The sequence below is a fragment of the Centruroides sculpturatus genome, unplaced genomic scaffold (assembly GCF_000671375.1).
Source record: "Centruroides sculpturatus isolate CEXI.00-Female unplaced genomic scaffold, Cexi_2.0 scaffold2144, whole genome shotgun sequence".
Classification (NCBI taxonomy): Eukaryota; Metazoa; Arthropoda; class Arachnida; order Scorpiones; family Buthidae; genus Centruroides; species Centruroides sculpturatus.
In genome coordinates, this window is record NW_019386637.1 from 36,198 (window position 1) to 48,482 (window position 12,285).

The 12,285-nt window shown below is 31.9% G+C and overlaps 2 pseudogenes; both read left to right on the forward strand.

Annotated features, from left to right (window-relative positions):
* Positions 1-2,685, forward strand: part of LOC111615461 — a 7,095-nt pseudogene extending 4,410 nt beyond the window's left edge.
* The window catches only part of LOC111615462, an 11,119-nt pseudogene continuing 1,518 nt past the window's right edge, over positions 2,685-12,285 (forward strand).

The following is a 12,285-nucleotide window of genomic DNA, read 5'->3' on the forward strand; positions in this document are numbered from 1 at the left end:
TTCGTAAACGTCACGGTATTATCCCTGAGATGGAAACAATGTTAAAATTATGGTGTGATAATCAAGTAAATGTGAAAAATTGTATAATAATATAATTTGTTATACATATGTATTATCTAAGATTTTATTAAACATTTTTTCTAAATTATTGTTTTCTTTAGTCTCTGGCCTCAATTAAAAATTATTTGTATGTATTTATATGCGAAATTATACCCCGACTTACGCGGTTATCGCTCGTTCCCATCTATCGCGTAAGTTCGGGGTATTACTGTATACGAGTAATGAAATTAAATGCTTTTGGGGAGACAGTGACGTAAAAGTCACGTGACACGTGCAGCCAATTACCGAGAGTACAGAACACTTATCCCCAACCGATTTATCCAACTTCTAAGCACGAGTTCTTCAGCCTTATATTCTAGGTAATCCTGTTTAAACTTACTTTCAGTAAATGTTGCCACCTGCAAAAAAAACAGAGTATATCATCGCATTAGTCGGTGTTAAAATAAAATTCTTTGTATAAACACTACGTACTGTACGTCATTTCGTATATTTCTAGACTTTAGTTGTTGTTTTAATTTGCATTTAAAACATAGAATCGAAACTAATTTACTTTGTTTGCAGTATTTAAAATATTTCGAACATTTCAGAAGAACGTTTTATGAAATAAATTCGAATCTTCTAAAGCGTTCATCTGTTCGAGAAAGTGTTTTGTTACCTTCTTAATTTAACAAAATTTTTATAGAAAAGAATAGGCGAATCGCAATGCATTTCAACTGAATTGTAGAATAATCTTTACTTTTAATCAAAATAAATTATAAAGGTTAGTACAATGTGCGTGCCGCTAAAACTCAGAAACGAGTCCCGGTACAATCAAGGGAGTTATATGGTGTGGTAGCCGTCTATCCCTTATCTATGATGAATATTCCCGTTTTACCTGAAGGGCGTGCTGTTGAAGATATAAAGGCTGGTAATTTCGCTCTCTAGAAATTTCTAGAACAGCCCAGAACATTCGAGAGCATTCCGTAATGTTCAGGAACATCCCAGATCATTGTGGAACATTCCAGAACAGTCTCGAATGTTCTGGAACATTGTGGACCATTCAAAGCCTTTTTTGTATGAGTGGAACTACCCATTGGTGTGGGTACATAAAGCAAGATCAATCGTGGGTAAAAGAAGTGAAAATTCCATAGTAGTGCAGTGAGTGAATGAAAACAAACAGTGAAGTGTGAGTAGCCAAAGTGTTACAGTGACTGAATATAAATAGAAAATAAAGTGTGAAAACTGCGTAAAGTGTACTTAGTGTATTTGTTAATAAAAAGTTGATTTGATTTATATTTTATACAACGCCCAAACTTAAAAGAGAAGGAGCTCTTGCCAGTTTTGAATTTTCTCTTGAATATTAAAGTCGATATCGTCGACAATATTACTTTTAGTTGCCAAAATTGCCCTTTGAAATAGCCACTCCGGAATGGTATAGTTGTGAACAATTTTTGGATAAATTTGGTCGATCAGTTCGTTTACAGCTGTGGCTACGTTGCAAAAATTACTGTTAAGTTCAATGAGATTGGTCGTCAGCGGAATATGTGCTTTCGCCTATTTGTAAAATTTTGTGAAGAAAATGTTGTTTGTAAATAAGAATTGCAAATAGAATATGTTTTCAATAAAATTTTTTTCTCTCTTATATTTTAAAGTTTATTCTGTTATTTCAACTACCACGCATTCTCATATCAACTCCATGAGCGAAGCCGGGTACCCCAAATAGTAATTGAATATGTCTTGGATAGCAATTACTTTGTGTCAGTAAATATGCCGAGGGAAAATTATAGAATTATTTATTATTTTAATGTATAAAAGTTTCTATAAGAATTAATTTAAAACATAAAATACCGTTCGCTCTCTATTATCTTAAAATCAATTAAATACACAAATATTGACGTAATTAAATTTCGAAACATTTTCCAATTTTATTAATTGACGTGTCAAACGTGAGATTTTTGAATTTTTCTTTGTAGCTACTGCATTTTATTTTATTTAGAACGTGGAACAAATTCAAATTTGTACCTCTGATGTCGTTCCAGAAAATGTTTCGGTTTAAAATTTTTTGAGTTTATCAATGGCTTTCTTCATTAATCACAATCATAGCTTCGGGTCAATGGATTGTTTATCACAAGTTATCAAAATATTATTCAACAAAAAATTTGCCTGTGCTAGAATAAAATTCGAGGCAATTGTGTGTAATGTGCTTTGCTCATACACATTGTCAAATTTAAAAAAAAATCTAGAAAAAGCAAATTTTATTTCCATATAATCTGTCGCATCTAATCATAAGGATAGAAGAATATTTCCAACCGTTATTAGATTTTTTAATTCGGAAACAGAAACAAAAATTAGAATTTTAAATTTTGTATTGAATATCATTGCCTGGCAAAGTACACAGCCCTGGTTTGTACACAATCAAGCAACTGTTTTTCAAAATGCTGTATAATTTATTGAAGATTACAAAATTTCGGTAATCGTAGCAGCAAAACGAAATTTAAAATNAGCTTCAGTACGTTTTTTGAAATTTCATTGTGGCAACGATGCAACGAGCATTCTTTGCTGGGACTGCGACAACATAGGACCGATTAAAAATTACAATATAATATAATTTTAAATTATATTATTTTTTAGTTTTTTTTAACATAATGAGCAAAAAAAGAGAATGCAAGTTCAACGATGATCTAAGAAGTGAATTTCCGTTTATTAAGAAAACCAAAAGCGATTACATCGTAAAATGCGAGAAATGTAATTGTGAATTTTCTATTTCGCACGGCGGGAAAAATGATATTTGAAATTATTTGGATACACAGATACATAAAAGGCATTTAAATATTGCTGCATCTTCCTAAAAAATACAGGATTTATTTCGAAAAACAACTTATGGAGACGAAGAAAAGCAATTAGCATTGGCAGAAGGACTTATGTCTTATCATGTTATTAAACGTATAACTGCAGAATAATAAACAAATCTGATACTTCGGCAAATATTCGGCAAGCTTTAACTCGGAGGATTCTGCAGCGGAGTCTTCACCCTCCCGAATAATCTTTTATGCTATTGAAATAACGAGGTAAAATATATTAAGAGGATATGTTAATTTTTTAAATTTACTGTAAACTTAAAATGCACAACAATTAGGAACGAATAAAGTTTGGTTTTTTAATTTATTATTTAGAATCTCTACTTCCCAGAATTATCCGAGGATATTGTAATAGAAAACAAGAAATATTAAGATGTAGAACCTGAGAAAAAATGGAAAAAAACACATGAAAAAACAAGTGAAGGTTTCAACTACGTAAACTCGAATTGGGACAAGAAATTGAATTAGATCTAGAAAAATGCCCACCAATAGCCTACTTAATTTCAGACCACCTTCCTTTACTCGTCTATTCCTGATGAATATATAGCGAGAGGAGAAAAAAGAACCATAAAACGACGCAAAATAACTAATCATCAATCGAACTATAACCGAGTGCTCTTTCTTCCTGCTTCTCTTGCAATTATTATTATACAAGTGACTTTTCAGTGAATGAACTTGCAGATCATCTGATGTCTATGCTATTAATATTTACTAACAAATACTTCTAGAAGAACATCTTGAAATAAATACTACATTTAAAAAGAAAACTTTCTTAAAGAAAATCATAACCGATAAAATTCTACAGAAAGTTAAACGAATAAATTATTATTTTAAGGATTAAAAAAGAAATTACTTTCAGAACAACGAATTAACATAGAATTAGGAATAGAAATTTGTTTAAACAAACAAGAATCGGCATTCATAAAGAAGGATCAAGCCATAATGACAACCTTTTAGTAATACCAACCTTCCGGTAGATTTTTGGAAAAATATTAAAACATTGCCTTATAATATAACTAAATAAAAGGATGAGATTAAAATAAACTCATTGCCGGTTAACGCAAATCTACAAAAAACCAGGAAATTATAACCGAAACTTTTGCAAAACATCTTAACTGTGCGTGAATCAATCTTTAAAGCTAAATTCGTCTAAGAGAATACTACATTCTTTAGTGCTGGGAGAAACAGCTGCAAATGGAATCTATTACACTATAATGAACTTAAAAACTCGTACTCCTTACAGATAATTCAAATATGGACATAATAAAAGCAATTGCAGGTATTATCGCTACACCTTCATTCTTTCTTATAAACTAATCCTTCGAAAATGAAACATTTTTGAATAAATTAAATTATAATATGGTTATACCGATACATAAGAATAAAAAATTTAAAAACGACAAAAATATATTACTGTGCGATTATTATCATCTCCGTGCTGGTAAAAATTATAAAGAAATACTTCTATAAAAATCTCATGCTGATAAGCAAAGTTTTCCTCTGTTATACAATTGCAAATAAAAAGCTCGAAACATGTCTTGATAATTCTAAGCATTCGTACGACCAGTTTTATTTATTCACTGTAAAAAAGCTACCTTAATTAATCATACATTCATTTTCAGTCGCAGCAAGAGACGATATAGCGTGCCGACTCCCGTCGGAACATCGCCCCATTCAGCGCAACGAGGGTCGATATTAAAGCCCCGAAACCCGTAGCGATAGTACTCTATTTAAACTATAAAGTAGAATAAAATGAAGCACATTACTAATTGTATTCTGATCTTTCTCGAATTTGTGAATTTTGTAGCAACTTCATTCACATTTTTCTGCCGTACTTTTCGAAATTCTCAAAAATTTCTTTCCATTAAAATTTTTCGAATTCATGAATTTTATTGTGGGTTTTCGTTTTCTTTCTTCATTTCTTCTTATTTTTTATTGTAAACTTTTCGAAAAACATAGAATTGAATGATTTTAATTAATGGAAACTTTGAAGAACGATTCGACCAGCACGATTTCAACAATGATTTAATTTCATTATTGACCTATTAACAATTGTTTAAATATAGCATTGTTGTAATGATATCACGAATGACGTCGATGGGCGTTTAGTCTTATAATTCTTACAAAATTTCTATTTTTGAAAAATAAAATATTATATTTTATATATGGAAGTTGAAATGACAGGGATAACTTTATAAAGATCGGTATTTATTGTTAATCGGTATCCGGGCTGTGTAAGACGTATTGTAAAGCTTATCGTGATAGCGAAATATTAAAATTATAAATTGGCCGTCAAAATATTGAAAATACAACAATTTAATTATTGTTTTAAATAAATAAAAAATATCAAATATATTTTTGATGGAATAAAAACTTTTCCGTTCTTTTTTTTGAGTAATCTGAAATGAATCTGAATTTTCAATTTCATTAGTTTCAATTTTCTGCGTAAAATATATATAAATCCTGGGCTCTCAGGCCTAATACAGAACGTATGGCATTAATTTATTCTCAATTATGAGCTGTTTTTAAAGTTTTCATGTTTCCTTGTGAGGACCCGAAAACACTCGGAACGACGCGAAGTTATAAAAGAATTTTATAAAATGATTACGTAAGATTTTTGTTGGTATAAAGACGTGGAAATTTCTTACCCATATAAAGAAATGTTCGATATAACGAGAAAAAAAGCGTGTAGTCTCGTATTTAACTCTCAACAACGCCCTAAGGCGATCTACCTCCGAGCAGACTTCAGGAGATTATCACCTGCGGACTGGCATTTTCCGCGGAAAGGAGAGGATCCAGGAAATTTTATTTTTACCAACAACGAAAGATCTTTGATAGTGTAAGCATTCTTTTGTAACAATAAATCGTGTCCATAATTATGTAACTGTGAAGTTTGTCTCCGGATAATTCGCTCCCACATACGATCCGGAACTACTCTGTCATTCTGACATTTTAGCGCGAATCGGGAATTTTACATCATCGTTACAATACATGTAAAACTGATGGGCGAATAGCCGAGCTGTTAATATGGAGGCTCGCCGCTGGGGCTGACCCGGAATTGAATCCGGATTGTGGAAAAACATCGGGAATTTTTCGGGCTGCCATTCTGGATATGTCGTTTTCCGTTCCTCACGTGGCATATTGAAAGTTCAATGGACAACCGTTAAAACACACAAAGCTATAAATTTCATAGCGGTATCAAAGTTATTTTCAAAATTTATTAATGAACGATATGAAATGATAGTTTTGTTTATAAGTATTGTTAGGTAGCATTTATTAATTGCTTTTGACGTTGACTCGTTACTTCAAGCAGGTGTATTTTATTGTTTTATTACCCTGTTTTATCGTGCATTTGTAGTTTTCTAAAAATAAATCCGTTTTTTCCCCTGACAATATATGATGTTTGGGTCAAATGTCCTTTGCAGAATCTGTATACGCTGAGAGTTTTGATTATTATTTATTTATAATTAAATATTTAATTGCGAAGAAGTGACTGACGCACTGACTTCTGATTCAGGTTCGAAATTCGATTTCCTGGAATAAACAAAAAAATATTAATTGCTACTCTGGAGCACACTCGGCCTTCATTGTAATGAGTACGATACATTTCTCCCTTGATTTTTTATACGGAAAAAACCTTTATTTGTAAATGTTAAAAACTTAGAGTTAGGCCAAGAACGTGTGATATAAATACTATATGTCGATACTACGTATATTTGAGATCAATAAATAAATATGCATAAACCAGGTTTTACGTCGAATACAGTAATACCACGACTTACGCGAACCCGGAGTTACGGGATTTTCAAATCTCGTCGATTCGTCTTTTGTTTGAGCGCCACGCAACTCTCGATTACTCACTACCCCGCACTATTATTCAGCTTACATGTTCGGACGTGTCGCGCGGAATCGACATATATCTACAATTTATTTTGTGTTATTTATTTCAGTGTTTGTTATATCTAAGGAGACTCGAGAGACTCTACTATGTCATCCATGCGAAGTAGAACTGATTCTTTTGCATCAAACAAGAAAAGAAATACTTTATCTTTGGAATGTAAAGTTAACATTATTAACTTCGATATAAAAATGAAACTTTGTGAATTGGCAAAGATTGATCTACCGGAATCGACGGTCAGAACAATTATAAAAGGTAAAGAAAAAATTGTCGAAGCTGTGAAAAATGCTCAATCTTTAAATTCAAGCATCATTCGTAAACGACACGGTATTATCGCTGAGATGAAAACAATGTTAAAATTATAGCGTAATACAGTAATCGAGTAAATGTGAAAAATTGTATAATAATATAATTTGTTATACATATGTATTATCTACGATTTTATTAAACATTTTTTCTAAATTATTGTTTTCTTTAGTCTCTGGCCTCAATTAAAAATTATTTGTATGTATTTATATGCGAAATTATACCCCGACTTACGCGGTTATCGCTCGTTCCCATCTATCGCGTAAGTTCGGGGTATTACTGTATACGAGTAATGAAATTAAATGCTTTTGGGGAGACAGTGACGTAAAAGTCACGTGACACGTGCAGCCAATTACCGAGAGTACAGAACACTTATCCCCAACCGATTTATCCAACTTCTAAGCACGAGTTCTTCAGCCTTATATTCTAGGTAATCCTGTTTAAACTTACTTTCAGTAAATGTTGCCACCTGCAAAAAAAACAGAGTATATCATCGCATTAGTCGGTGTTAAAATAAAATTCTTTGTATAAACACTACGTACTGTACGTCATTTCGTATATTTCTAGACTTTAGTTGTTGTTTTAATTTGCATTTAAAACATAGAATCGAAACTAATTTACTTTGTTTGCAGTATTTAAAATATTTCGAACATTTCAGAAGAACGTTTTATGAAATAAATTCGAATCTTCTAAAGCGTTCATCTGTTCGAGAAAGTGTTTTGTTACCTTCTTAATTTAACAAAATTTTTATAGAAAAGAATAGGCGAATCGCAATGCATTTCAACTGAATTGTAGAATAATCTTTACTTTTAATCAAAATAAATTATAAAGGTTAGTACAATGTGCGTGCCGCTAAAACTCAGAAACGAGTCCCGGTACAATCAAGGGAGTTATATGGTGTGGTAGCCGTCTATCCCTTATCTATGATGAATATTCCCGTTTTACCTGAAGGGCGTGCTGTTGAAGATATAAGGGCTGGTAATTTCGCTCTCTAGAAATTTCTAGAACAGCCCAGAACATTCGAGAGCATTCCGTAATGTTCAGGAACATCCCAGATCATTGTGGAACATTCCAGAACAGTCTCGAATGTTCTGGAACATTGTGGACCATTCAAAGCCTTTTTTGTATGAGTGGAACTACCCATTGGTGTGGGTACATAAAGCAAGATCAATCGTGGGTAAAAGAAGTGAAAATTCCATAGTAGTGCAGTGAGTGAATGAAAACAAACAGTGAAGTGTGAGTAGCCAAAGTGTTACAGTGACTGAATATAAATAGAAAATAAAGTGTGAAAACTGCGTAAAGTGTACTTAGTGTATTTGTTAATAAAAAGTTGATTTGATTTATATTTTATACAACGCCCAAACTTAAAAGAGAAGGAGCTCTTGCCAGTTTTGAATTTTCTCTTGAATATTGAAGTCGATATCGTCGACAATATTACTTTTAGTTGGCAAAATTGCCCTTTGAAATAGCCACTCCGGAATGGTATAGTTGTGAACAATTTTTGGATAAATTTGGTCGATCAGTTCGTTTACAGCTGTGGCTACGTTGCAAAAATTACTGTTAAGTTCAATGAGATTGGTCGTCAGCGGAATATGTGCTTTCGCCTATTTGTAAAATTTTGTGAAGAAAATGTTGTTTGTAAATAAGAATTGCAAATAGAATATGTTTTCAATAAAATTTTTTTCTCTCTTATATTTTAAAGTTTATTCTGTTATTTCAACTACCACGCATTCTCATATCAACTCCATGAGCGAAGCCGGGTACCCCAAATAGTAATTGAATATGTCTTGGATAGCAATTACTTTGTGTCAGTAAATATGCCGAGGGAAAATTATAGAATTATTTATTATTTTAATGTATAAAAGTTTCTATAAGAATTAATTTAAAACATAAAATACCGTTCGCTCTCTATTATCTTAAAATCAATTAAATACACAAATATTGACGTAATTAAATTTCGAAACATTTTCCAATTTTATTAATTGACGTGTCAAACGTGAGATTTTTGAATTTTTCTTTGTAGCTACTGCATTTTATTTTATTTAGAACGTGGAACAAATTCAAATTTGTACCTCTGATGTCGTTCCAGAAAATGTTTCAATTTAAAATTTTTTGAGTTTATCAATGGCTTTCTTCATTAATCACAATCATAGCTTCGGGTCAATGGATTGTTTATCACAAGTTATCAAAATATTATTCAACAAAAAATTTGCCTGTGCTAGAATAAAATTCGAGGCAATTGTGTGTAATGTGCTTTGCTCATACACATTGTCAAATTTAAAAAAAAATCTAGAAAAAGCAAATTTTATTTCCATATAATCTGTCGCATCTAATCATAAGGATAGAAGAATATTTCCAACCGTTATTAGATTTTTTAATTCGGAAACAGAAACAAAAATTAGAATTTTAAATTTTGTATTGAATATCATTGCCTGGCAAAGTACACAGCCCTGGTTTGTACACAATCAAGCAACTGTTTTTCAAAATGCTGTATAATTTATTGAAGATTACAAAATTTCGGTAATCGTAGCAGCAAAACGAAATTTAAAATTTTAGTGTCAAAAGCGGTTAGAAAATAATTTTCTTTCATTAATCATCCGTAATAGTATAAGTCAGTTAGAAGAACAAGGTGTAATAAATCGCGCAGATTTCGTAAATCACGTCAAAAAATTCTACAGTAATTGCTTAGATTATTTAGAAGAATGGACGGTACATTACAATCATATTGAACATTTTCATTGGGTCATGTTAAAAATTGGAAAGATGTGCAAAAATCATTCATTACATTAGTCAACATTTTTCAGGTAGCAATATTTCCGAAAGAGATCTTTTTAATGAAGCATAATTATTAAAAATATATATATTGATAAAAAAAAGCTTAAATCTTGGGCATCAGCAAAAATCTCAACAGAGAACAAATGGCTAGAAATAGTCTTTTGTCAGTCTTTATTTAAAGTTCATACGCACATATCTGGCCCCGCTGGGTGCATTACCAGATAAGTATACATAGGAATTACTAGAAATTCTTAGAAATACAGTCGACCCCCTATAACACTGTTGATAATTCCGTTTTATATGAATTCCATGTTGTACGAGTCACTTAGATTTTACAAATACGAGAGCCGTTTACAGCCCGACACAGGTATTTATTATATTTGTACATTTTACATATGTTGAAATTTTAAAAAATACAATACAATTTTTGCGTTTTTTTATGATAAAATTTTGTTGCTTTAGAACAATTTTTTTAACAAGACAACACCTACTCTCCCGGTGAATTTTGTCCCGCTTTACCAATGTTAAAATCTTGTCACCTTAATGATGTCTCCAGAGTTCAGCGAAATCTTCGCAAAAAGAATAAGTTATCAAGAAACACGTCAGAGACGAGTATCACGTGACAGAATAGCGCCCACAAATGTCACGTGACACGCTTCGTACTCCGATATTCCGCTCCGCGACGATATCAAACTTAAGCAAGCAGTCTTCGAATAGTGCACACTCGGTAAATATTCCTACAACTTTTTTGTCTATAGCATATTTTATATGGATTATTCCAAAAAATTTATACGTGTTTTGAAAAAGTTCGAGTCACGTTAGTCTAGAATCGATTCATTTTATGGAAGATTACTCGGTAAAACCTTTCAAACAGCCGTACCCACGTGCGATAAATATCCAGATGGCAAAACGCGCTGGGGCCTTAGTCTCTAGTTTTTCGTGTTGTACTCGAATTGACGTCATCAAACTCACTCATCTTACTATCTGTACGTTTGACTCAACAGTGAATTTTTCGTTGAGTCTCTCCATTGGACGACCTGACGTCACATTTTGCAGAAAGAAACGTTTTTGTTGAGAGGTCGCTTTTCAAGATGGCTGACATAAGCAACGAGAAGGTGGCGATCGTGTCTGTTTTGCTAAATAATTACAGTAACTCGCTTAACCATTATTCGAATAAATCCTTTTATTCAAATAAACCCATATCTGTATCATTTTCTTGTATACTGGGTCTTGCTTTAATAATTTTAACTAATTTCTTGAATATTTACATTATTAAGAAGACATAAAGGGCAATTATCGGTCGTAATCAATTTTGGACAAATGAAAAAATCTTAACATTTCAATATTGACCAAATACTCATGACCAACAGAATCGTGCAATCACGTTTTATCATATACAGATCGTTCATTAATTTGTCTGCTATTACAGCATCCACAGCAGCGAATGGATAGTTTCTATAAGTGAAATTTACTTTTCTATGGAAGCCGCCATGTTAGTTTGTTGAGTACTCAACGGCAGAGCCGTAACTAGCCATTCCTGTGCCCTGTGCAAGAATTTGCATTTAGGCCTCTTAATTTGTTTTGGTAAAATAATAAAACAAATAAATTACAATAGATTTTTAATAAGATTTATTTTAATTGAATTTTTCTGGCTTTCATTTCTGCAAATTCATTAATTACACTTCATAATTAATATTTTTAACGATGAATATTGGATAGTCGTTCTTGTCCGATAGTTTATCTTAATTAAATAATTTTTTATTAAGTTTAACTTGCTAAAACTTCTCTCGCACTAAGCAATAGAAACGAGAAGAGTTAGAGATATTCGAAGAGCGACATTGATATTTGGGAAAGACTAAATTAAACTAAAATCATGAAGAGCCTGTAGAATATTAACCGGAAATGCAGTTTCTATATTTTGTATAAGAGTTGTTACTTCAAAATTAAAACTTTCGATTTCACTTGTGAATTCGTACTTTTTTAAATCTTTGCTATACAGTAGAGCTTCGATTTTCCGAGTCAATTGGGGACTGGAGTTGTTCGTATAACTGATATTTCGGATAACCGATTTATGTACGAAAAAATAGTTTGACTTATCCGATGTTAAAATTTTTCTCCGTTGCGTGTCGCTTCGCATTGAATTTTCGTCGATGTTAAGCCTAACAAAGACTATTGTATCGTTAAAAATTATTTTTTTATTTTGTTGAACAAAATAAATATATTGAAAAATATAAAAACAATAAAAAATTATATTTCAGATGTTAATTTAGTATCAAAAACGTAAAATATTTGAGTAGCCCAAGACATAGCCAAAGATTGCAGCGCTACAGCACTGGCGAAAAATTAAATTTGCCGACTGGAATTCTTTCGGATGATTGACTTTCGGAAAATCGACGCTCTACTGTATTT